Source organism: Erpetoichthys calabaricus, chromosome 6 (genome assembly GCF_900747795.2).
Source record: "Erpetoichthys calabaricus chromosome 6, fErpCal1.3, whole genome shotgun sequence".
Taxonomy (NCBI): domain Eukaryota; kingdom Metazoa; phylum Chordata; class Cladistia; order Polypteriformes; family Polypteridae; genus Erpetoichthys; species Erpetoichthys calabaricus.
The window spans coordinates 209,342,383-209,369,453 of NC_041399.2; the positions used below are offsets into that span (position 1 = coordinate 209,342,383).

At 44.3% G+C, this 27,071-nt stretch overlaps 1 long non-coding RNA gene across 1 annotated transcript in view; it reads right to left on the bottom strand.

Moving 5' to 3' along the window:
• Nucleotides 1-15,652: 15,652 nt before the first annotated feature.
• LOC127528394 (uncharacterized) overlaps nucleotides 15,653-27,071 on the bottom strand; it is a 104,769-nt gene continuing 93,350 nt past the window's right edge. Inside the window, exon 2 of the long non-coding RNA XR_007935279.1 lies at nucleotides 15,653-15,715. This is a non-coding gene — a long non-coding RNA (uncharacterized LOC127528394). The remainder of the gene's footprint in view (nucleotides 15,716-27,071) is intronic.

Here is a 27,071-nt window from a genome sequence, read left to right on the forward strand (position 1 = left end):
TCGCACAATCATCAAAGCTTTCCCTGCACGATCAGCAGAGTGTCAGAGAGTTTGATGAATCAAGAGCGATCATTGATGCTTTTCCTCACCTTGGTGAATTGTCGTCAGAGCAGGGGTTGGGGAGGTCCATCTGGGACTGTCCACCATCCTCCTGCTGCCACTGTGACTCGATCGCGATCGTCGGAGTGGTTTTCGACCGGGGGGTTGCCCACCTGCAATGCCACCACAGGTTTAGAAACACTATACTAGATAATATGTGACACTGGTGCCACCTAATGTTGTGATGGACTTCAGTCTTGCCACCCACCAACCCCTGGTGGTCAAGGACTCACATCGAAGCTGCAGGGGTCTTTAACTCAGGGGATCCATTCACAATATCAGGGTGTACTGCACTGTGGACAGCGGCCCATATACGTACACACTTACTGAGCAAATGAATTAGGCGCACCTGTACACCCGCTTAGCCATCCAAATATCTAATCAGCCAATCAGGTGGCAGCACTGCCCTGCATAAAATCCTGCAGGCAGAGGTCGGGAGCTTCAGTTCATGCTCACGTCAAACACCAGAATAAGGAAGAAATGTGACCTCAGTGGTTTTGACGGTGACAGTGACAGTGACAGTTGGTGCCAGTCGGACTGGTTGGAGGATTTCTGTAGCTGCTGATCTCCTGGGATTTTCACCCACCAGCCACTAAAGCAGGGGTGTCCAGCTCCAGTCCTGGTGGGCCGCAGTGGCTGCAGGCTTTCATTTCACTACTAATTAACTTAACTTTGCCTTCATTTTAATAGCCCTGTTTTTAAGGAGTCGGCCCTCTGAGTTGATTCTTTTCTTCATTTTATGGCAGCCAAACAGAAATGAGATGTGAGACGAGCCGACAGATGAGCAGCTAAACTGGAGCTTCAAACTCCAACCAATTTCACTCCAATCACTTTCTTCATGAGAAGCCGATTCTTGCTGTTAATTAAACTCGTTATTTGATTATTGCTTATGGCTTGTTGCTGCTCTCATTCTGCCACAGCAGACATTTCCAAAACTGTTGATTTTCTGTCTTGTCTAAGACCACCGTCACAACGTTATGGTGACCTGAGAGATCAACCTTACTGAGACCTCCACCTTTCTTTATTTTCAGATATTGTGGGGTGGGCACAGGTGAGCTTTTGAATCTTTTTGAATTGATGCTGACAAGTTTTAATTAAAGCTGAAAGATCACATTTGTCAGAATCCAAAAGTTGCTAACCAAGCGTAATTTCCACTGAAATAATTTGTCCTTGACTTTGAAGGTGGCCAGGCCAGAGCATGAAATCCCAAGAGTGCCCCCCCACCCTGGTGCTGCCCCCCCACCTGCCCACCCTGGTGCTGCCCGCCCTGCCTGTCCACCCTGGTGCTGCCTTCCCCCACCTGCCCACCCTGGTGCTGCCACTGCCTGTCCACTCTGGTGCTACCCACCCCCCCACCCCGCCACTGTCCTCCAATCACACATTTTACTCGACTCCCCTTCCTTCATTTCTCCTCACCATAAGATTTTCCACGGGCTTTGAGTGAAGCTGCTGGCCTGCAGTCCCCTGCACTAAAATGCGTCGTTTTGTGAACTCGGAGAGCCTTAAAATTTCAGCTGAGCTCCTGGCCGGCGTGTCGTTACTTAATCAAAACGCATCACAGACAACCGCAAAGAATAAAACCCAAATGAGAGACTGGAAGAACGATCTGTAGCCGTGCCTGGTTTCATCTGCTTGTTGTGCACTGATAGCCAAATTGGCGGCCTAATGTTTTCCATATGTTCCTATTTTTTTTTTTTGTATCCCATTAGATCAGCCCAAGCAGCCCATGGAAAAAAACGCAGGGCCGGCGGCTTACTCTCCTCTTGTCTTTGACTGAACTTCAATCTTATAGGCTGCTAAAAATGATGCATACTGTACTTATAGAAGGCCCGTCCACCCCATGGCTCCGTTTAGCTTTAGGGTGAAGGCCTTACCTCGACTTCTTAAAGGGGTCACGGAGTACACATGTGAACTGTTAACGCTATAAAGGTCAACACACCTGGGTGGGTGTCCCAGCCTGGGGTGGGATCAGGTTCCTTACCTGGAAGGGAGGCCAGCCCAATGGGATCTCAAGAGGAAAGCCAGGCTATTTGCTACCCTAGCCAGGAAGATGGCAGAAAATGCCAGTTTTGGAATTGGTTATGCTGGCATTCTGGCAGTGTTGGAAGAAGGAACAATACCTGGCCTGTGTGATAGAAGAACCAGGGGAGACAACAGCTCAGGGTTATATGCCTTCCTCATATGTTAGGTGGCAGCATCCCTGGATGGATACCTGCAAGGCATTCTGAGAAATGTAGTACAATGGGGCAGAAGAAAGAAAGAAGACAAGAAAGAAACACCTGTGGTGACCCATTAACCAGTGCCATGCACTCCCAGGGAATCTTAGGAAATCACTCAGGCCACAGCCAATGTGAGACTTGCAAAACGGAAAGAATCCACCGTGATGTCACAGGAAGAAGGGAAAAAATTACAAGACTTTCACGATTTAAAATATCCAGAAATTGATAGATAGACAGATAGATGTGAAAGGCACTATATAATAGATAGATAGATAGATAGATAGATAGATAGATAGATAGATAGATAGATAGATAGATAGATAGATAGAATATGAAAGGCACTGTATTATAGATAGATAGATAGATAGATAGATAGATAGATAGATAGATAGATAGATAGATAGATAGATAGATAGATAGATAGATAGATATGAAAGGCACTATATAATAGATAGATAGATAGATAGATAGATAGATAGATAGATAGATAGATAGATAGATAGATAGATAGATAGATAGATAGATAGATATGACAGGCACTATATAATAGATAGATAGATAGATAGATAGATAGATAGATAGATAGATAGATAGATAGATAGATAGATATGAAAGGCACTATATAATAGATAGATAGATAGATAGATAGATAGATAGATAGATAGATAGATAGATAGATAGATATGAAAGGCACTATATAATAGATAGATAGATAGATAGATAGATAGATAGATAGATAGATAGATAGATAGATAGATAGATAGATATGAAAGGCACTATATAATAGATAGATAGATAGATAGATAGATAGATAGATAGATAGATAGATAGATAGATAGATAGATAGATAGATATGAAAGGCACTATATAATAGATAGATAGATAGATAGATAGATAGATAGATAGATAGATATGACAGGCACTATATAATAGATAGATAGATAGATAGATATGAAAGGCACTATATAATAGATAGATAGATAGATAGATAGATAGATAGATAGATAGATAGATAGATAGATAGATATGAAAGGCACTATATAATAGATAGATAGATAGATAGATAGATAGATAGATAGATAGATAGATAGATATGAAAGGCACTATATAATAGATAGATAGATAGATAGATAGATAGATAGATAGATAGATAGATAGATAGATAGATAGATAGATAGATAGATAGATAGATATGAAAGGCACTATATAATAGATAGATAGATAGATAGATAGATAGATAGATAGATAGATAGATAGATAGATAGATAGATAGATAGATAGATATGAAAGGCACTATATAATAGATAGATAGATAGATAGATAGATAGATAGATATGAAAGGCACTATATAATAGATAGATAGATAGATAGATAGATAGATAGATAGATAGATAGATAGATAGATATGACAGGCACTATATAATAGATAGATAGATAGATAGATATGAAAGGCACTATATAATAGATAGATAGATAGATAGATAGATAGATAGATAGATAGATAGATAGATAGATAGATAGATAGATAGATAGATAGATAGATAGATAGATAGATAGATAGATAGATATGAAAGGCACTATATAATAGATAGATAGATAGATAGATAGATAGATAGATAGATAGATAGATAGATAGATAGATATGAAAGGCACTATATAATAGATAGATAGATAGATAGATAGATAGATAGATAGATAGATAGATAGATAGATACATCACTTTTTCCACATTTTGTTATGTTACAGCCTTATTCCAAAATGGATTAAATTCATTTTTTTCCTCAGAATTCTACACACAACACCCCATAATGACAACGTGAAAAAAGTTTACTTGAGATTTTTGCAAATTTATTAAAAATAAACAAACTGAGAAAGCTCATGTCCATAAGTATTCACAGCCTTTGCCATGAAGCTCAGAATTGAGCTCAGGTGGCTCCTGTTTCCCCTGATCATCCTTGAGATGTTTCTGCAGCTTCATTGGAGTCCACCTGTGGTAAATTCAGTTGACTGGACATGATTTGGAAAGGCACACACCTGTCTATAGAAGGTCCCACAGTTGACAGTTCATGTCAGAGCACAAACCAAGCATGAAGTCAAAGGAATTGTCTGTAGACCTCCGAGACAGGATTGTCTAAAGGCACAAATCTGGGGAAGGTTACAGAAAAATTTCTGCTGCTTTGAAGGTCCCAATTAGCACAGTGGCCTCCATCATCCATAAGTGGAAGAAGTTCGAAACCACCAGGACTCTTCCTAGAGCTGGCCGGCCATCTAAACTGAGCGATTGGGGGAGAAGGGCCTTAGTCAGGGAGGTGACCAAGAACCCGATGGTCACTCTGTCAGAGCTCCAGAGGTCCTCTGTGGAGAGAGGAGAACCTTCCAGAAGGACAACCATCTCTGCAGCAATCCACCAATCAGGCCTGTATGGTAGAGTGGCCAGACGGAAGCCACTCCTTAGTAAAAGGCACATGGCAGCCCGCCTGGAGTTTGCCAAAAGGCACCTGAAGGACTCGCAGACCATGAGAAGATTGAACTCTTTGGTGTGAATGCCAGGCGTCATGTTTGGAGGAAACCTGGCACCATCCCTACAGTGAAGCATGGTGGTGGCAGCATCATGCTGTGGGGATGTTTTTCAGTGGCAGGGACTGGGAGACTAGTCAGGATAAAGGGAAAGATGACTGCAGCAATGTACAGAGACATCCTGGATGAAAACCTGCTCCAGAGCGCTCTTGACCTCAGACTGGGGCGATGGTTCATCTTTCAGCAGGACAACGACCCTAAGCACACAGCCAAGATATCACAGGAGTGGCTTCAGGACAACTCTGTGAATGTCCTTGAGTGGCCCAGCCAGAGCCCAGACTTGAATCCGATTGAACATCTCTGGAGAGATCTTAAAATGGCTGTGCACCGACGCTTCCCATCCAACCTGATGGAGCTTGAGAGGTGCTGCAAAGAGGAATGGGCGAAACTGGCCAAGGATAGGTGTGCCAAGCTTGTGGCATCATATTCAACAAGACTTGAGGCTGGAATTGCTGCCAAAGGGGCATCGACAAAGTATTGAGCAAAGGCTGTGAATACTTATGGACATGGGATTTCTCAGTTTTTTTATTTTTAATAAATTTGCAAAATCCTCAAGTAAACTTTTCTCACGTTGTCATTATGGGGTGTTGTGTGTAGAATTCTGAAGAAAAAAATGAATTTAATCCATTTTGGAATAAGGCTGTGACATAAGAAAATGTGGAAAAAGTGATGTGCTGTGAATACTTTCCGGATGCACTGTAGATTGTTATAAATATTTTAATAAAACAATTCAGTTGTTCAATTAGAACTTCATGTGCCCGTCGTGTGGTGAGGTTGCTGCCATCCATTGTGCCCTCCTTACCGCCTTCCTCTTGTGCTTTGGTGTCTAGAACCAGAAGCCGAGTTTATATAGTGCCTTTCAAAGCAAACGCAGACTCGTTTCCTGTTTCTATAATGTGTCTCGCCTGAGGGTCTCACGAGGACTCACAGGTTTGACCCTGTGTCCACCACTTTAACCCGCAGACCCCAGATTACCTGTTAACATCCCAAGCCCGAGGTCTCCCATCCCACTCGCCATTCCCACATTTAGATGAGTGAAGTTAGCGTTGTGCTCTCTGACTTCTAAATATTTAAGCCGTTTTTATTTTTTTTTAATGTTGGCCTTGGGCTCATTCCAGCCCTCCAGTGCTTCAGAAGTGGGTATAACGCCATAAGCAGCCTTTAGATGCTTTCTGCTTGTGGGAATTTGGAAACCCTGTGAGGAATTTGCAGTACATGAGTGTACATGCTAAGAGGTGAGTGAAACTGGAGCAGCAGGGTGGCCAAAGACCGCCGCTCGCTTCTCTGCTGTTCTTTTCTGGGAGGCGACTCGGGGAAAAGTCGAGTCTCGTTTCGAGCCGTTTGTGTTATTTGATTACATGAACAAGCTGTTACCTTCTAATTATCCTGAGGTGCTTTGTAACGTGTCTTGTAATGGAATTTGCTGTACAGTTATTAAAATTAAGTCATGCAGTAAATAAATAAAAGAATATCTCTGCAATGTGGAAGATACACCAGAGAGACCAAAAGGAAACCCTGTAAACTAAAAGTGACCAGAAAAACAAGAATTACTTTCAGATGAGCTGAATAAATAATTAATTAAAAAACAGACATTCTGTCTCCACATTGCCCCTTGTGGTCATCCAAGGAAATGACAGGCTGATTGTGCAACAATTTTTTGTGGGGTGCCAATCTGGCTTTCCCCATTTACAAAAACAAGGTGTGATGGCGCTCAAAAAGGAAAACAAAAATTTCCCCAGCATCCCACATCCACCCCCCCCCCAACCCCCCCCCCCCCCCCCCCCCCCATAACCCTCAGGCAAGCTCAGTCATCTTGACCAAATCGACTATTAGATAGATAGATAGATAGATAGATAGATAGATAGATAGATAGATAGATAGGAAAGGCACTACATGATAGATAGATAGATAGATAGATAGATAGATAGATAGATAGATAGATAGATAGATAGATAGATAGATAGATAGATAGATAGATAGATACTTTATTAACAGGCTGTGGAGCTCTTTGTCTTCTCTTTGGGTCACATGACCCAGAAGTGATACCTCCATCTGGGCGGGGAAGGGGCGGAGTCAGTTGCCCTCACTGTGCAGTTTTCTCTGTACTGTGGAGAAAGAAGAAGAACAAAAGAAGACAACGAGACAGCAGTGGTGCCCCCTATTGGCTAATGGTAGCACATACCTGGGGAAGAACTTGGAGGGACACCCTCTGATGTGCATGCGTGATTTTAATCATTTTAAGATTTCAAGTACATTACAACGTTAGAACACTCTTTGACGAGAACAGTCCATTCAGCTCAACAAAGCTCACCAGTCCTATCCACTTATTTCTTCCAAAACAACATCAAGTCAAGTTTTGAAAGTCCCTAAAGTCTGACTGTCTACCTCACTACTTGGTCTCTTATTCCAAGTGTCTATCGTTCTTTGTGTAAATAAAAACTTCCTAATGTTTGTGTGAAATTTACCTTTCACAAGTTTCCAGCTGTGTCCCCATGGTCTTGATGAACTCATTTTAAAGTCACTGTCTTGATCCACTGGACTAATTCCCTTCATCATTTTAAACACTTCAGTCAGGTCTCCTCTTCATCTCCTTTTTCTTAAACTGTAAAGGCTCAGCTCTTTCAATCTTTCCTCATAACTCATCCCCTGTAGCCCTGGAATCAGCCTAGTCGCTCTTCTCTGGACCTTCTCTAGTGCTGCTATGTCCTTTTTGTAGCCTGGAGACCAAAACTGCACACAGGACTCCAGATGAGGCCTCACCAGTGTGTTATAAAGCTTGAGCAGAACCTCCTGTGACTTGTACTCCACACGTCAAGGCGCTATATAACATGACATTCTGTCAGCCTTCTTAATTGGCTTCTGAACAGAGTCTGGCAGTTGATGGTGTAGAGTCCACTACAACTCATAAATCCTTCTCATAAGGTTTACTCTCAATATTCAGACCTCATATTTTAACTTCCTACGTTTAATACTTTACATATACAGACATTAAATGGTTAACAGGTTCAACTCCTTCAATCTTTCCTCATAACTCATCCCCTGTAGCCCTGAATCAACCTAGTCGCTCTCCTCTGGACCTTCTCTAGTGCTGTTATGTCCTTTTTGTAGCCTGGAGACCCAAACTGCACCCATGACTCCAGATGAGGCCTCACCAGTGTGTTATAAAGACTTGAGCAGAACCTCCTGTGACTTGTACTCCACACATCAAGGCGCTATATAACCTGACATTCTCTTAGCCTTCTTAATGGCTTCTGAACACTGTCGGGAAGTCGATAGCTTAGAGTCCACTATGACTCCTAAATCCTTCTCATAAGGTAGACTCTCGATTTTCTGACCGCCCATTGTGTATTCAAACCTAAAACACGAGACATCAGACCGCAGAGCTTCCTCTCTGTTTGTGACGTCCAAACCACCCGTGTTCCTTACTCATCGTTGTTGCATGGTGTGAATTCCATGATGAGTCTGCTCTCGCGAGCACAGAGCCCAGCCCTACAGCCCCAGCTTCAGCAGAACCTCCTGTGACTTGTACTGCACACATCAAGGCGCTATATAACCTGACATTCTGTCGGCCTTCTTAATGGCTTCTGAACACTGGCTCACAGTTGACAGTATATGATTTATGAAGTTTTCTGTTTGCTCATCATGTTGCATTCTTTAAAAATCCAATGCCCTCCTGGGTGGTGATGTGAATGGCAGGCATTGAATGGAATTTATTATACTGAGAGACTGTGGAGTGTTTGTTTTAGGTAGCGGTGCAAGTGATGCAGAAGTACGAATGTGTCCTTACTGTTGTCACTTTTCCGTCACCCGACCTTGGGTGCCACCTGTTGATGGTGGTCCAGTACTACTACTTCTATCAACTGTGGCAGACATGCCAGTATGGTCTCTTATGACCCTTCACCACATAGAATTCTTTACACCGCCGGTCCCAACCTGGATCCAGAAAACGACACGTATGGGATTATCGATCCTTCAGTGTCAGCTAATCTTGTCACCTAAAACTTGATTTGTGTGACAAATCAATGAGTGTGTGAATTTCCCCTTGGGATTAATAAAGTATCTATCTATCTATCTATCTATCTATCTATCTATCTATCTATCTATCTATCTATCTATCTATCTATCTATCTATCTATCTATCTATCTATCTATCTATCTATCTATCTATCTATCTATCTATCTATCTATCTATCTATCTATCTACTTAATGAAATATTTCACTTCACTCATCAGAGATGACCAAATCCTTTGAAATTCCGTTAAAAGTAATGCATTTTCAGGAGCCCCTTGGGTGCTGTAAATCTTCAATTTCATTTTTTTTTTCTTAGTTATAAGTCATTTAAGGAGCGCAGCGGATTTTGGATTCTTTCTGCTGAAATGTGAAATTAAAAGACTTGCTTCACATTTTTTTTTATTTTCTCATTTCATTTGAGATTGTCCCGTGTTTCCCTTCATCCGTCGATGAACCACCAATCGTCTCCCATTCTTAATCGTTTGGAAATCGCAGCCTCACTTCGTCACTACGTCACCACTTAACCATTTGTGGCCTGCAGAGGGCACTCCTGCCACCCAAACCCGACCCAGACAGACACAGGAGACACAAGCTCAGCGCACACACACACACACACACGTGTGTTTTTTTTGTTTCTTTTTCCTGGTGGGAAACGCTTCCCCACCGTTCTTCCCACTTGTACAGCACAGTTTCAAGCACTGGGACACCACTGCACAAAACACACTGCTTTCTTTTGTCTTTCTCTTCTCGTCTCTTTGCCTCCATTTGTCCTCCAGCAAGCTTTGCCCACCTCCTCCCGACTCAGAAGTGCTCCAGGGGTCCAACATCCTTCTGCAACGTGCGACGCCCACGGAAACCAGCAGGGCGGCTCCAAACTCCAACTCCCCTTCATCCCTGTGGAAGTCTGAAACAACACTGGGTTGGCTGCCCTCTAGCATTCTGGGAGAATATGCTCTCTTCCCCTGGTCCTTCCACTATATAGGTATCCTGGCCGTATGCCACCCCAGTCACGCCTTGGATTCGTTTATCCGACTGATGCTTTTATTTTATTTTATCCATCCATCCATTTTCCAACCCGCTGAATCCGAACACAGGGTCACGGGGGTCTGCTGGAGCCAATCCCAGCCAACACAGGGCACAAGGCAGGAACCAATCCTGGGCAGTGTGCCAACCCACCGCAGGACACACACAAACACACCCACACACCAAGCACACACCAATTTAGAATCGCCAGTCCACCTAACCAGCATGTCTTTGGACTGTGGGAGGAAACCCACGCAGACACGGGGAGAACATGCAAACTCCATGCAGGGAGGACCCGGGAAGCGAACCCAGGTCCCCCAACTGCGAGGCAGCAGCGCTACCCACTGCGCCACCGTGACGCCCGATTTTATTTTATTTATTTATTTAATTTTATTGATTTTATTGAAATCACACAACATTCCATACAAATAGATCGATTTTTACAAAAATAGGATCGAAAGCAAATCCCTGAGAAAGAGAACATAGCCAGCAGAGTAAAACTTAAAGCTAGTAAAAATAATTAATAAGTGAATAAAGATAAATGGAGAAGAAAAAGAAAAGGGGAGAGAATCTGCTTCCTCAATGCTTTAAAAGCTTATCCTAAAATGTTATTGATCAGGTCCTGCGAGGTTTTGGAAAAAGTTCTGCAACAGATCCTCGAATTCAGGGGTCTCCAACCTGTTTTTCCCCTTTAACAAAATGAGCTCCTTTAACAAAATGAAAATAATAATAATTCTTTGCATTTCTATAGCGCTTTTCTCACTACTCAAAGCGCTCAGCAATTGCAGGTTAAGGGCCCAACAGAGCAGAGTCCCTATTGGCATTTTATGGGATTTGAACCGGCAACATGGCCGAGAGCTCCTCGTGTTTTCTAACGTATATTCTCATAGATTATTTCAACCCAAACAAACTGAATAAGCTTGTTTCGCCTGAACATTTACAAAATGTTGGTGTCCACAACTCACATTTTGCATTAAGACATCACAAAAAATATCGAGTTCACCTGCAAGTGCATTTGTGTACGTCTGTATCCATTTTCTAATGTCTCTCACACTATTGAATTAAAACATGAATGCTGTCAAAACAGAACAAAGCCATTCCAAATCCACAGATCTGACTTCTTCATTTGTCATTTATTGTCCCATGTCACTGTGTCACTTTATTCACAGGTCCAGTCGCATGTGTGACGTGTCGTTTAGTTAGTCAGATGACTGGCACTGAGGTGTATGGTGGAGTGGAGCCACTCCGGTTCACTCTTATGGAGTTACTTAAATGTTCGTCTGTCAGTCTTGTTCTGAACTTTGACTTCATGACATTCATGTCAGGCTCACGGAGGTATGGAGACTGAATAAAGGAAATTTCTGTCCTGCGGTGGGTTGGCACCCTGCCCGGGATTGGTTCCTGCCTTGTGCCCTGTGTTGGCTGGGATTGGCTCCAGCAGACCCCCGTGACCCTGTGTTCAGATTCAGCGGGTTGGAAAATGGATGGATGGATAAAGGAAATTTCGGGATATTACAAATAGGTGGACCTTCTTCTGGGAGCAAGTAGCAGCCTACAGATGTTCTGCAGCCATTGAAGTACAAGTTGAAGGAAACAAATGAGGTTATTCAGTTGCTGGATTTCATGGCCGGCCTGTACGCTGGTACTGTGAGTGCTGTGCAGAGTGGAGGCAGGACCTCTGTGTTCTTCCCAGATGATCCTGAGGTTCATCAGTGGTGTGTTCTGCTCCTACTCTGTTCAATGCTTGTATGGACTGGGTGTTGGGCAAGGTCGTGGGGTCCAGTGGCTGTGGGGCATCTGTTGGTGAAAAAAGATTCACGGATCTTGACTTTGCTGACGATGCTGTGATCTTCACGGAGTCAATGGAATCTCTGATCAGGTGAAGAGTCTGAGTGTCCTGATAAAAACCAAAGAGCCAGGACTTTAGTGACCTCTTGGGCACGGCCATCATCAGTGTGTCTGTCTGCAGAGAGAGTGTTGACCTCGTCGAGAGGTTTACTTACCTCGGCAGTGACATTCATGTGACTCTGGTGACTTTTCCTATGAAGTCAGTAGACGGATTGGGAGAGCATGGAGGGTCATGAGGTCGTTGGAAAGGGGTGTGTGGAGCAAAAGGATGAAGGCCCAAGTCTTTAGAGTGGCTGTACTTACTGAGGAGGCTGAGGAAGTTTGGTATGTCAACTAAGATCCTCGGCAACTTTTACAGCTGCATTGTTGACCAGCTGCATCACCGTGTGGTACGGCAACACTACTGCTATGGACCGGGAACGCCTGCAGAGAGTGGTAAAGACTGCTGAGAAGTTCACCAGGACCCCACTGCCCTGTCTGCAGAGCATCCACAACTGCAGAGTCTGCAGGAGAACTGCCTCGATCCTCAGGGACCCCCCACCCACCCCTGTTCATACTTCTACCTTCAGGCAGGAGGTATAGGAGTATGAAATGCAGGACATCCAGGCTAAAGAACTCTTTCTTTCCCAAGGCCATTAGACTCCTAAATGACTGACTGGAGTCTATAACTGTGGTTCATCTCATTCTATCGACCTCACACAACTGTATTTGACTTGTCCATCACACACCTACCTGCACATTACACTTTATATTTCTATTCTGTTTTTATACTTTATGCTGCCTCTGTTACTTATTATCTATCTGTATATGTTGGTTTTGTCATTTGGTGTGGACAGCAAAGAATGAATTTCATTGGACAGGGAAACGTGTGTCCTTACTGTGCACATGACGATAAATTTTGAACTTGAACTTGAACTTCTTGGTTGCGAGACATGGACACTATCCAGTGACCTGAGACGAAGACTGAACTCCTTCATGTGTCTCTCTACGGAGAATCCTTGGGTACCGCTGGTTTGACTTTGTGTTGCTCATGGAGTTCTGAATGAGGCACATTACCTGCATTGTCAGGGAGTGCCAGTTACGGCACTACGGCCATGTGGCGCCAGCACTGAGCAGGGTTACCTGCTCTGAGAACCACACAACCAGGGCCAGCACACCAAGGGAAAAAACGTCATCAGTCCAATGGAGCACAGCAAAAGGATTTCAATATGGCATTCCATCGAGTCATTCAGCACCAGGCCGAGAAAGTCCCCACAGGCCATATCTGGTCAGGGGGTCATCTAATGAAGTGTCCTATTGTGCCAAGATCAGCATTTACGACCCTTTCAAAACATTTTGTGGTTACGGAGAATCCTTGGGTACTGTTGGTTTGACTTTGTGTTGCTCATGGAGTCCCGAATGAGGCACATGACCTGCATTGTGAGGGAGTGCCAGTTATGGCACTACGGCCATGTGGCGAGATTACCCGAGGGTGGTCCGGCTCGTAAGATCCTCATTGTTAGGGACCCGAGTGGCTGGACCAGGCCAAGGGGTCGCCCACGTAACACCTGGCTGCGGCAGATAGAGGGTCATTTCCGTAGGGTGGGACTGGACTGCGTGTCTGCCTGGGGGAGTTGCCAACCGGGATCCTGAGTTTTTTCGTTGTGTAGTGGGTGCGGCAACGTGCTGTACCAGTGCATGCTCCCCAGTTTGACTTGACTTTGCTATTTCTTTAAGATGAATGCTATGTTACCCTAAAATTATTCTTCCACATGACCCTTCCAGTTCCGGCCCCTCTGATGTCATTTCTGAGCCCAAGCCAATGAATGAAGACCCTTTCCGGTTCCAGCCCCTCTGATGTCACTTCCTATACTGGCCTTTAAAAGCTGTCACCTTTCCCCTATCCCCTCAGTTCTGTTTCGGACTCCGATTGGTGCACATCAGTGCTATCGTTTTATTCAATTTTGCAGCCAGGAAAACAATATACTGGTTGGCTACCCCAAATGTTGCTATGGCTCTTGGACGAGTTTGTCCCCCCCCCACCCCCCTACCCCCAGTATGTGGCAGTTTAAGGGTTAAAATGCTTGACGTCTCTTCTGATTGCTTGATGTCCAGTTGGCAGGCATTCCATTTCCTGAAGCTCTTCCATTCATTTGTGTTGTCAGCTCCGCGGCGGTTAGTCAATGTAGGCAGGCGCTCAGGCCACACCATACAGTCTAGTATATAAGGTGAGCTCTCGTCTTCCACTTCATTTTTCCGACTAGTGACGGGTCTTCTGCGTTGGACCCCCCCCCTACCCCTGGCAGCTCAGCTGTGCATTCCAGGCCTATCAACGTTTCTATTTTCAATGCGCCAATTGGAATTTTTGCCAGCACTGAGCAGGGTTACCAGCTCTGAGAACCACACAACCAGGGCCAGCACACCAAGGGAGAAAACGTCATCAGTCCAATGGAGCACAGCGAAAGGATTTCAATATGGCATTCCATCGAGTCATTCAGCACCAGGCCAAGAAAGTCCCCACAGGCCATATCTGGCCAGGGGGTCATCTAATGAGGTGTCCTATTGTGCCAAGATCAGCATTTATGACCCTTTCAAAACATTTTGTGGTTACTACCTTTATGTGGGAAAGAGTTTTTCCCTTTGATGCTGTGAGATTGGATCACCTGGTCAGAGGATGCATTTTACTGCAGCAGATAATGAAAGGCAGGTGTGGAAAGTTTTCTTCTTCTCCATTTAAAATGCCTAAAGCTGCTCCCGCCCTGGGATTTTGTTCTGTAAGTCCGTCCACTCATGCGTATTCACACTCCAGTGGGCAATTTTTAGGAAGAAGTGGGGGTTGATTTATTTCGAACCTTTTTTTTTTTTTGTAAAGCTCGAGTTATTTGTATGGAATGTTATTTGATTTTAATAAAATCAAAAGAAAAGAAGAAAAAAATGTGCAAGAAGAAGAGAGTGGGCTGGGTGTGACTCTTCAATTTGGGTTATTTTTCCTGAAAATGTCACTTGTCACAAATTTGCGATTGGGAGTCAGCTGAAGAGTCTGAATAACAGTAATTCCACGCCAGACCAGGGGGTGATGAGGTGCACTGACCTTCTCTCTCAATCCTCTGTAGACCATCCACGGGAAATCCAGCGGCACTGATGACATCACTTCCACTTTTCCGACGCCATTGATGACATCACCTCTGCGTCCCGATGATGTCACTTTCCGGTTCTGGCACCATTGATGACATCACTCCCAGCTCCAGTGCTGTTGATCCATTGATCACGTCACTTCCGGTCCCGATGACATCACTTCCTGCCCGCCATCATCACAGCATTAAAATCAGTTCTGTTTTGGACTCGAACCTGAACAAAACTTAGCAACCAAACCCATTTTGCAGCCAGGTGGCCACCCCAAACCTTTTTTGATGTCTTCTGTTTATTCCTGTGGCTCACTTTACACGACTGGACAATCGTTGGCCGTGTCGCACTCAGCGTTTGCATGGCGACTTTCCAAAACAGTCGTGCTTCGCCTGTTTCTCTGACAGCCAATAGCAACCTGCTGCCTGACGTAGGGTTCGGCGAGTTCACGGCAGTCTATGCCCCTTATTTTTTTTTTCCATCCGTTCGTGGGACAAAAAGCATTAGAACATTCGAACACTCTAGACGAGAACAGGCCATTCAGCCCAACAAAGCTCGTCAGTCCTATCTACTTATTTCTTCCAAAAAAACATCGAGTTTTGAAAGTCCCTAACATCTTACTGTCTACCTCACTACTTGGTCACTTATTCCAAGTGTCTATCATTCTTTGTATAAAGAAAAACTTCCTGTTTGTGCAAAATTTCCCTTAACAAGTTTCCAACTGTGTCCCCGTGTTCTTGATGAACTCATTTTAAAGTCACCGTCTCGATCCACTGCACTAATTCCCTTCATCATTTTAAACACTTCAGTCAGGTCTCCTCTTCATCTCCTTTTTCTTAAACTGTAAAGGCTCAGCTCTTTTAATCTTTCCTCATAACTCACCCCCTGTAGCCCTGAATCAGCCCTGTTGCTCTTCTCTGGACCTTCTCTAGTGCTGCTATGTCCTTTTTGTAGCCTGGAGACCAAAACTGCACACAGGACTCCAGATGAGGCCTCACCAGTGTGTTATAAAGACTTGAGCAGAACCTCCTGTGACTTGTACTCCACACATCAAGGCGCTATATAACCTGACATCCTGTTAGCCTTCTTAATGGCTTCTGAACATTGTCTGGCAGTTGATGGTGTAGAGTCCACTGTGACTCCTAAATCCTTCTCATAAGGTGGACTCTCGATACTCAGACCTCATATTTTAACTTCCTACCTGTAATACTTTACATTTACTGACATTAAATGGTTAACAGGCTCAACTCCTTCAATCTTTCCTCATAACTCATCCCCTGTAGCTCTGAATCAGCCTAGTCACTCTTCTCTGGACCTTCTCTTGTGCTGCTATGTCGTTTTTGTAGCCTGGAGACCAAAACAGCACACAGGACTCCAGATGAGGCCTCACCAGTGTGTTATAAAGACTTGAGCAGAACCTCCTGTGACTTGTACTCCACACATCAAGGCGCTATATAACCTGATATTCTCTTAGCCTTCTTAATGGCTTCTGAACACTGTCGGGAAGTCAATAGTTTTGAGTCCACTATGACTCCTAAATCCTTCTCATAAGGTAGACTCTCGATTTTCTGACCGCCCATTGTGTATTCAAACCTAAAACACGAGACATCAGACCGCAGAGCTTCCTCTCTGTTTGTGACGTCCAAACCACCCGTGTTCCTTACTCCTCGTTGTTGCATGGTGTGAATTCCATGATGAGTCTGCTCTTGCGAGCACAGAGCCCAGCCCTACGACGGAAGACAAAAATGAACATTTTTGATTTATCGAGGGGGAGTCGCAGAGTAGCTGGCGATGTGACGTGGTGATCCTGAGTCACTTTGTCAGGTTACTGCCAATGGCTTCATGGGAGTGCACTGCCAGCTCACTAAGACTAAACGAAGACTACAAGTGAAATGTGCTGGAAAAGTTGTCTAATGTGACACAAGTCCCTGCAGGCTTCATTTTAATGACAACAGAGATAACTTTGTCTTCTTCATCTTCTTTTGGCTGCTCCAGTTAGGGGTTACCACAGCGGATCATCTTCTTCCATATCTTTCTGTCCTTGTCATCTTGCTCTGTTACAACCATCACCTGCATATCCTCTCTCACCACATCCATAGTTCCACTCTCTTTACCTTCCTCCTCTCCTCCTGCCTCCGGACACGTCTCCCCCCTCTTCTTCTCCTTCTTCTTCTTCAGCCAACAGTAGCGCAATTTCTGCCAGCACCCGGTTTGCTAACAGTACTGGTGGCGGTCGTTGTTAACCCGGGGCTCGACCAATCCGGTATGGAAATTTGTATTGTTGTCCGCATATTGATTTGGAAAAATTTTACACCGGATGCCCTTCCTGATGTAACCCTCCCCATTTATCTGGACTTGGGACCGGTACGAAGAAACACACTGGTTTGTGCATCCCCTGCGGCTGGGTTGACAACAGAGATAACAAAGACCTTAATTAAGAAATTAATTTAATAATTTACTTTATTAATCGTCTTGATGCATGACCTTTGGTGGGGCAGCCATTGTGCCTGTGGAGTGAATTTCAGGTCAGGTAGAATCCCTCCTGCTATGAATGGGATTTCCAGATGCCAGCGCAGATCCTCAGCGCCGTTATTAGAAGGTGGGCTCAAAGCCCAGCATCCCTTGCAGTACGAACAGTGACTAAAGCTGTGAGGGATCTCCAAAGCATGTGACAATGCCACATTAAACTGTGACTCTGCCTTGTCACCACCACCTGTGGCTCGGAATCGTTCAGCTTCTGTGTTGCTTCCAGATGATAAACTTTGTGTTCTCATCGAAGTGACTAAGAGCAGCAGATTGCCAGACTGCCAGAAAGCCCACCACAAGAGTGATTAATGCCATTGTCAGCTCCCCTCTGTAGATTAAAAAGACACCAAGCCGGTGCTGGAGTGTGTCACCCAAATGTCGGCCGCACTTTCTGACTTGGTGTTTAGCACCGGCATGAAGTTGTGACGCACCACAGGAAGGCAGAAGTAAAGGCTGTGGTCACTTTTAAAGACCACCTTCCCCTCTGTACCGTTCACATCAAGAGCTCAACTTTCAACGCGATCCGTAAAATCCCCTTCATCCGAGAGCTGCACGCCAGCTGTTTGCAATTGACAGAACTCTTGCTGGTGCTTCTCAGGCTTGAGGATTAACCACAGCGTCTTCCAAAGTGAAAAGTTACACCGCCATTTCTGTCATCGCCATCTCGGCAGAGGGTTTTGGATCTCACAGCGCCGCTCCGACTTTATTCTCTCCATTAATTAATTAATTGAGCCGAGGAAAAGGCTGCCCCTAGTGGACAGGTTTGGGACATCTTGTTCCCGGGTGAGCGAGGAGTGATCAATTCCACCTGGGGGGGGTAAACGTTAACACTATACAAAGTTATTGTCTGTTTTTTGTATCAGTATGCTGCTGCTGGAGAATGTGAATTTCCCCTTGGGATTGATAAAGTATCTATCTATCTATCTATCTATCTATCTATCTATCTATCTATCTATCTATCTATCTATCTATCTATCTATCTATCTATCTATGGGGAACGGAATTTAGGTCGGGGGTTTTACGCATGGGGTGTGTGCAGCAACTGTTCTGGGCTGGTGAAGTGGCATCTTAATGTCTCGTGGTTAATGAACAGTGAAACGTAACTTGTGAAAGAGAATCCGTGTCCTCGAAACTGATGGGGTTTTCCCCCCAAGCAGAATTCACACCGTTAGCACGTACACTCAGCGGCCACTTTATTAGGTACACCTGCTTATTTACACAAATATCTAATCAGCCAATCGCACGGCAGCAACTCAATTAATTTCTAATGTCTAATCAGCCAATCAGGCGGCAGCAACTCAATGCATTTCTAATATCTAATCAGCCAATCACAGGGCAGCAACTCAATTAATTTCTAATGTCTAATCAGCCAATCACACGGCAGCAACTCAATGAATTTCTAATATCTAATCAACCAATCAGGCAGCAGCAACTCAATGCATTTCTAATATCTAAGCAACTCAATGAATTTCTAATATCTAATCAACCAATCAGGCAGCAGCAACTCAATGCATTTCTAATATCTAATCAGCCAATCAGGCGGCAGCAACTCAATGCATTTCGGCCAGTAGACCTTGTCAAGACGACCTGCTGAAGCTGAGCAGCAGAATGGGGAAGAAAAGGAGACTGAAGTGGCTCTGAACGTGACATGGTTCTTGGTGCCTGGCAGGCTGCTCTGAGTATTTCAGAAACTGCTGATCTACTGAGATTTTCACACACAACTATCTCTAGGGTTTACAGAGAAGGGTCTGAAAAAGGGAGTGGCAGTTCTCTAGGTGAATATGCCTTGTTGATGCCAGAGGTCAGAGGAGAATGGCCAGACTGGTGTGAGCTGACAGAAAGGAAACAGGAACTTAAATAAGCACTCATTACAACCGAGGTGTGCAGAAGAGCAGCTCTGAACGCACAACACGTCAAACCTTGAAGCAGGTGGGCTACAGCAGTAGGAGACCCCACCACTGACACTCCTGTCAGCTAAGATCAGGCAACTGAGGCTACAAGTCACACGGGCTCAGCATAACTGGACAACAGAAGATTGTAAGATGTTGCCTGGTCTGATGAGTCTTGATTTCAGATGTGAGATTTGCATGGTGGGGTCAGAATTTGGCATCAATAACATGAAAGAATGGACCCAATCCTGCCTTGTATCAACGGTTCAGGCTGCTGCTGGTGGTGTGATGGTGGTTTGGGCCCCTTAGTACCAACAGAGCATTGTTTAAGTTCCACAGCCTACTTGCATGTTGTTGCAGAACCATGTCCATCCCTTTATGACCACAGTGTCCCCATCTTCTGATGGCTCCTTCCAGCAGGATAATGCGCCATGTCACAAAGCTCAGAACATCTCCAACTGGTTTCTTGAACATGACAAGGAGTTCATTGGACTTATCAATCATGGAGAATCCACTGCATCCACTGAACAGGATCATCTCCAGACAGAGGAGCAGCTTCAGCAACAGACTGCTGTCACCGTCCTGCTCCACTGACAAACTGAGGAGATCGTTCCTCCAACACACTATGCGACGCTTCAATTCCACCCGGGGGGGTAAACGTTAACATTATACAAAGTTATTGTCTGTCTGTATACCTGCATTGTTATCACTCTTTAATTTAATAATTTAATATTGTTATTATCAGTATACTGCTGCTGGAGTATGGGAATTTCCCCTTGGGATTAATAAATCTATCTATCTATCTATCTATCTATCTATCTATCTATCTATCTATCTATCTATCTATCTATCTATCTATCTATCTATCTATCTATCTATCTATTATATAGTGCCTTTCATATCTATCTATCTATCTATCTATCTATCTATCTATCTATCTATCTATCTATCTATCTATCTATCTATCTATCTATCTATCTATTATATAGTGCCTTTCATATCTATCTATCTATCTATCTATCTATCTATCTATCTATCTATCTATCTATCTATCTATCTATCTATCTATCTATCTATCTATCTATCTATCTATTATATAGTGCCTTTCATATCTATCTATCTATCTATCTATCTATCTATCTATCTATCTATCTATCTATCTATCTATCTATCTATTATATAGTGCCTTTCATATCTATCTATCTATCTATCTATCTATCTATCTATCTATCTATCTATCTATCTATCTATCTATCTATCTATCTATCTATCTATCTATCTATCTATCTATCTATCTATCTATCAACGTAGACCGCAGCATTTAAGTTTGCAGTATACCATCTATTGGAATGTATTTTGTAATTAATGTATTAATGACATGCATTGCATTTGTCATACCAACAGATGGTGCATCACTAACATTTGTAGTAATAAAATGCAAGTTTTGTAAATATTTGTGATGCACCACCTGCAAGAATATGTTGTAATGCTGTGAATTTTATTAGTACACATGTTTGTAATGCACTATCTATTGAAATGATAAATGCTTTTATTTTATTACTATAAATATGTGTGATGTGCCATCTGTTGGAATGATAAATGAGAGAGAGGTTTGGCACATGCACTGATACAGCACGTTGCCTCACCCACCACATGACAGACCACCTCAGCACCACACTAGTCTGAATGGAGTAGCCCAGCGTTTCTCAACCTTTAAGTATTTGCGACCCGAGTTTTCATAACAGTTTTAATTGCACCCCCCTAACATTTTTTTGAAACCCTAATTAAATTTATTCCTATATTTTTTGCTGCCGATACACCGCTACAAGTTTAAAATTTTCCTACGAATTGCGAAATTACGCCACATATGTCAACTTTCGCGCCCCCTTTTTTGTTACTTCACCCCACAGTTTGAGAACCGCTGGAGTAGAACAATTTGAGTTTTTTTTTCAGTGGCTGGAATGCCAATCCTGTCACCAACCCCTGAGTTTTCCCTGTAAGTTGTGCTGTTTTTTTATTATTTATTACTACAAATGTTTTTTGATACACCATCTGTTGGAATGATAAATGCTGTTATTTCATTACTAAAAATGTTTGTGATACGCCTTCTTTTGGTATGACAGAGACGCAGCCTCAGACACACAGACACAATTATCCTTTTATTAAGGTGGATATACCAGTATAACAGAAATTAAATAAAAATCTGAGAAAAGTTCAAAAAGGCAACAAATCAGAAAATAAATACTAGCAATGAAATAAACTCCGGTTGTATCACCCAATATGAACCCAGGAGTCTGAAGCCATTGTTCACCCACTGCACATGTTTCCTCACGACGTCGTCGTCCCATATGTAAACTCAGCACAGTGTGCAGCACGAAACAAGGCGGAAAATAATGAACTTGTTTAATGCCGGGGTGGAGCCGACCACAAACAGCAGCCATATGGAAGCGAGTCGCAGAAAATGTGGGCAGCTTCCCAGCAAAACCGAGCGCAGCTGACTTCAGCAGAGGGCGGCCAAACCCGACGCATTCAGATGGCATAAAGAATGCAGAGCTGGCCACAGCTGAGCCTTGGCGCATGCCAAAACGACACCAGGCATGCTTTGTGGAAGGAGGAGGCGATTCTACTCGTGCCAACAGTGACATCAGGGAGCTTTATCATGAACAAAAATGCTGGCCAAGCTTGCCCTTCTGAAATCATCTCAACTCAGATGAAAGTGACCGCCTAGTCACGGGGGTTAACCAGACAAAGGCCTCCATTACAAAACAAGAAAGAGAATAAAAAAATAAATAAATAAACAGCCACAAGAGCAGAGCCCCGCGCCAACACACCCCTGCCATGAGAGAGAACACAACATGAGCGACGGGAGGGCAGCTCACTGGAAATGTGGGATGAGCTGTGGAACACGGCCTGGCTTGAACGTCAGCAGAAACCACAGAAGGGAAAAAAAATGGGAGCAATGAGGTGCATAATGGAAGAAAGCCACACTGACAGAGAAGCAAAAACAGAAACTGGCCGACATTTTAGTCAATCTTGAACCGAACATCACAGGCAGAGAGACGTGAGAAAGGCAAACGTGCAAGAAATTCAGGGATGAAAATGTGCTGCTGTGATGGCCACGCCCCCTCTGGGGAGTGGACTGTGCAGCATTGATGGCCACACCCCCTTCCAGTCATGAAATTGGGCTGCAGTGATAGTCACTCCCCTTTCAGATAGAGGAAATGTGCTGTGGCATTGGCCACGCCTCCTGTAATGAAAATATGCTGCTGTGATGACCACGCCCCACAGTCAGTGGGAATGTGCTGTACTGTTGGCCACACCCCACAGTCATTGGGAATGTGCTGCTGTGATGGCCACGCCCCCTCTGCTCAGTGGACTGTGTGAATTGATTAGCCACGCCACCTCCAGTCATGAATTGAGCTGCAGTGATAGTCACTCCCCTTTTAGATAGAGGAAATGTGCTGCGGCATTAGCCACGCCTCCTGTAATGAAAATATGCTGCGGTGATGGCCACGCCCCACAGTCAGTGGGAATGCGCTGCTGTGATGGCCACGCCCCCTCTGGTCAGTGGAATGTACAGCGGTGATGGCCACACCTCCTCCAGTCATGAAAATATGCTGCGGTGATGGCCACGCCCCGCAGTCATTGGGAATGTACTATACTGATGGCCATACCCCACAACCAGTGGGAATGTGCTGTGGTGTTGACCACTCCCCCTCCAATCAGTGGGAATGTAGTGTGGTGTTGGCCACACCCCCTCCAATCAGTGGGAATGTAGTGTGGTGTTGGCCACGCCCCCTCCAGTCAGTGGTCTGTGCTGTGATGATGTCTGTCCTCTCTGATGTCTGTGTAAGTTTGCTAAAGTGAAGGCCTCGCCCATCAGTAGAAATGTGCTGTGATTGTCACACCTCCTCAGTCAAAGAAAATGTACAAGTGTGATGGCCACAACACCTCCCATCATGAAATGGACACACCCCATCCAGTCATTGGAAAGTACTGCAGCGATAGCCACGCCCCTTTAGTCAGTGAGTAGAAATGTGCAGTGCTGATGATTACGCTTTCTGAAGTCAGCGTAAATGCACTGTGGTGATGGCCTTGACCCTAACAGTCAGGTGATGGCCACACCCCCTCCAGTCAGGTGATGGCCACACCCCTCCAGTGAGGTGGTGGCCACACCCCCTTCCAGTTGGTATAGATGTATTATTTCTAACCTATTAGTTATATAATGCCTTTCATTTCTGCCTAGCACTTATATAGTGCTTTTAATATCTATGTGACTATTATATAGCGCCTTTGATGTACGAGAGGTGCGACACAAAAAAAAAAAAACAGACTGGACTTGGGGCTTTCCTGGAAAACCATCTGGAGGTCGGCCGGACGTGAATCATAGAACTACTGTATATCCCCAAATACAGGTCCTCTCAAACCGATGACCGGTTAGGTATACCCTGTGAACAGTCCAGTCAGGATTTGCACAACAATCGCTACACGAGTCGCTGCGATAATGTCAGGTGAAAAAAGTGAATAGTGAATTAACATCAAATGTCTCGCAGATTTTCTCTTTTTCTGACTGATAAAAACATCCTCTCTATTCACCTGATTTAGCTCACTGTGATTTTTACTTGTTCCCAAAAATCAAAAGTGACCTGAAGGGAACACATTTCTCTTCAATGGATGAAGTGAAGGCAAAAACGGCAGGCATGTTGAAGAACCTCAAGCAAGGAGACTTCCAGCACTCAATGGAAGATACGTATGGAGCGGTGTAGAGATCGGGAGGGGAGTATAGAGAAGGTGACAATGTTTAGAATGCTGTCATTCCTCAATAAATAATTTTTTTTCCAATCTGTGTATTTTTGTGCCTCACCTCGTATACAGTATATATATATATATATATACTTATTACATAGTGCCCTTCACATTGTGAGAAGCAGCCCAGACACAGACAGACGGACATCGTAAGTTCTCCCAACACACGTTTATGTACACTATTTACAAGGTTCAATTGAGCACAACCCAGTGCCTCCAGCACCAATCCCCCAAAGTCCAGGCCTCTCCTTCCAGTGCCTGCTTCCTTCAGGCCGCCTCCACTCTTCTCCACCAAGACTTCGTCCACTCCCCGCCCGACTGACTCCAGTCACTGTCTGAAGGGAGGCGGCCCCTTTTATGCAACCCCGGATGGGCTCCAGGTGCTCCCCGACACTCCTCCGCCGATACTCCCCTGTGTGGCTGTGCACCAGGAAGCACTACGGGTGTCCTCTTTTCTTCTTCCCCCCAGCACTTCTGGGAAGTGCTGAGGTCCAGGGCTCTCTAGGCACTGGGGCACCCCCTGGTGGTGACCATGGGCCCCTACAGGGTTGGACTTCCAAACCCTGCACCCGTGGCCCCCAACACAACCAGGGCCGTCGCCCCCTTGTGGTCTGGAGGAGGCGCAAGTCCTCTCCCGGTCCTCTCGGGCGTCCCGGCTGGGTACCACCCCCAGCGGTCTGCCACAACATATATATCATCTCTATTATATAGTGCCTTTCTCATAAATCTATCTGTCTGACAGTGCCTTTTGTGTCTGCCTATCAGTTATGCAGTGTCTTTACAACAATCTATTATATAGTGCCTTTCATATGTATATTTACCTTTTAGTTAGTGCCTTTCACATCAATTGTGAATTTCCCCTTGGGATTAATAAAGTATCTATCTATCTATCTATCTATCTATCTATCTATCTATCTATCTATCTATCTATCTATCATATATAATACCTTTCATAACTATCTATCTATTATATAGTGCCTTTCACTCTATCTATCTATCTATCTATCTATCTATCTATCTATCTATCTATCTATCTATCTATCTATCATATATAATACCTTTCATAACTATCTATCTATTATATAGTGCCTTTCACTCTATCTATCTATCTATCTATCTATCTATCTATCTATCTATCTATCTATCTATCTATCTATCTATCTATCTATCTATCTATCTATCTAATAAGTCTGGATGTGTATCTATCTAACAGTTCCTTTCGTATGTACCTGTCTGCTATATAATGCACTAAATGCCTGCCTTACACTTTTATAGTGCCTTTCACATCTACCTGTGCATTTCCTCCAGTTGGTGGTAATGTACTGTGGTGTTGGCCACGCCCCTGCCAGTCAGGTGATGGTCACGCCCCCTGCAGTCAGTGGAAATGTGCTGTGGTGTTGGCCACACCCCTTTGTTGTCATGATTGGCTGTTGAGGACAAAAAAGTGGTTTCCTATAATGCCTCAGCAGTAACCACCATGTTTTGGAGGGCAGCCTGTGACGTTGCAGGGTACAGTTGTGCCTCGAGCCAATAGGCTGATGGGTGGCTGGTTGTTTTGTGGTCATAAGCAAGTATGGTGGCACTACTCACAAGGTGCCATGTGTCTGTCTTGATGCCCACCCTAGCATATCAGCAGTGAGGGTCTGATGTGATTGGTGGTGACCTTGTGAAGGTTCATGTATGTTTTAACGCTGTTGATGCAAAAAACTGCAAATCCTGCAGTGGGCATCATTAATGTTTTTAAAACAGCCACTGGGTTCAAACCCCAACATGCCCAGTTTCTGTGTGCAGTTTGTGTCTCTGCACTTAAAAGCATAAAGAAGCAGCACCATCCATCCACCCATTCATTCATCCATTTTCTATACCTGTTTATCCAGGGCACAGTTGTGGGGCAGCCGGAGCCTATGCCAACAATCAGAGGTGCAAGAGAGGAACAACAACCGGACAGGACAGCAATGCAGTGCGTCTTTACATTTGTGTGCCAATCATAAAATCTCAACCCTTCAATCAGACCAAGAATGAGCCAATGAGACAGCTGGTGCCCTCTGAGGTGGACTCACACCTTGTAGTCAGAGCACCAGAGTCATAGAGAGAGAGAAATTACTGGGGTCAGCAAAAAGGGGCTTAGGGACCCCAAGATCAACATACCGAGGACATCAGCATTAAAATGGCCAGGGTTCTATTTTAAGAAAACAAACACACAAGAAAGAGAGGAGGAATTAAAGCAAGAATTCCAAGCTCAGCAAGAAAAACACCTGGGCCTGCCAGCTTCGTCGACACCGTTGGACAACACGTCTCTGTGAAACGACGGCCATTAATCGAGCAAGCGTCTGCTGTCAGCTGGTGAAGCGTCAGCTGTGTGAAGAGAAGGAAACGCCGTAAATCAAATTCACGCCCAAAGATATGCGATGAATTCCATTGTGGTGACCAAGCGCAGGGAATAAAACAAGAGAGACGTACAGGAGCTACCAGAGGAGCAAAATGACAAGAAACGAGACGAGCAGAGGAGCAGGATGAGGGCGCAGTGCTGCAGATGGCGGCTCCTTCTAACCTGTCTGTGTGTTACAGCAGATACGGGGGGGCGGAGCTTAACAACAATAGCAACGACTCAAGCACATTTATGTCAGGGGAGGGGGGGGGGGGGGGGCAGCTGCTCTTCTGGCTTTGAACCCCTGCAGATTTTCTATTTTTTTTCATTTGTTTCATCTCAGCAGCCAGAGTTGTCTTTAGTCCTCCCTGTTCATCTGACCGGAGCATCGAACTTCTCATCAGAGCCTTGAAATCAAATTAATACTTAAAGACACCACGCTGTCTATTACTTGGAGATCTGTGTTATGTTAATGCATATTGATTCATTCTTATTTACTAATTCTGGTATTTCATCTATTCATCCATACTTTACGCTTAGTTATTTTGATTTTGGTGTTTTTCTAATTTTTCCTGCAAGTTTTTTCTTTGATATCTTGGAAA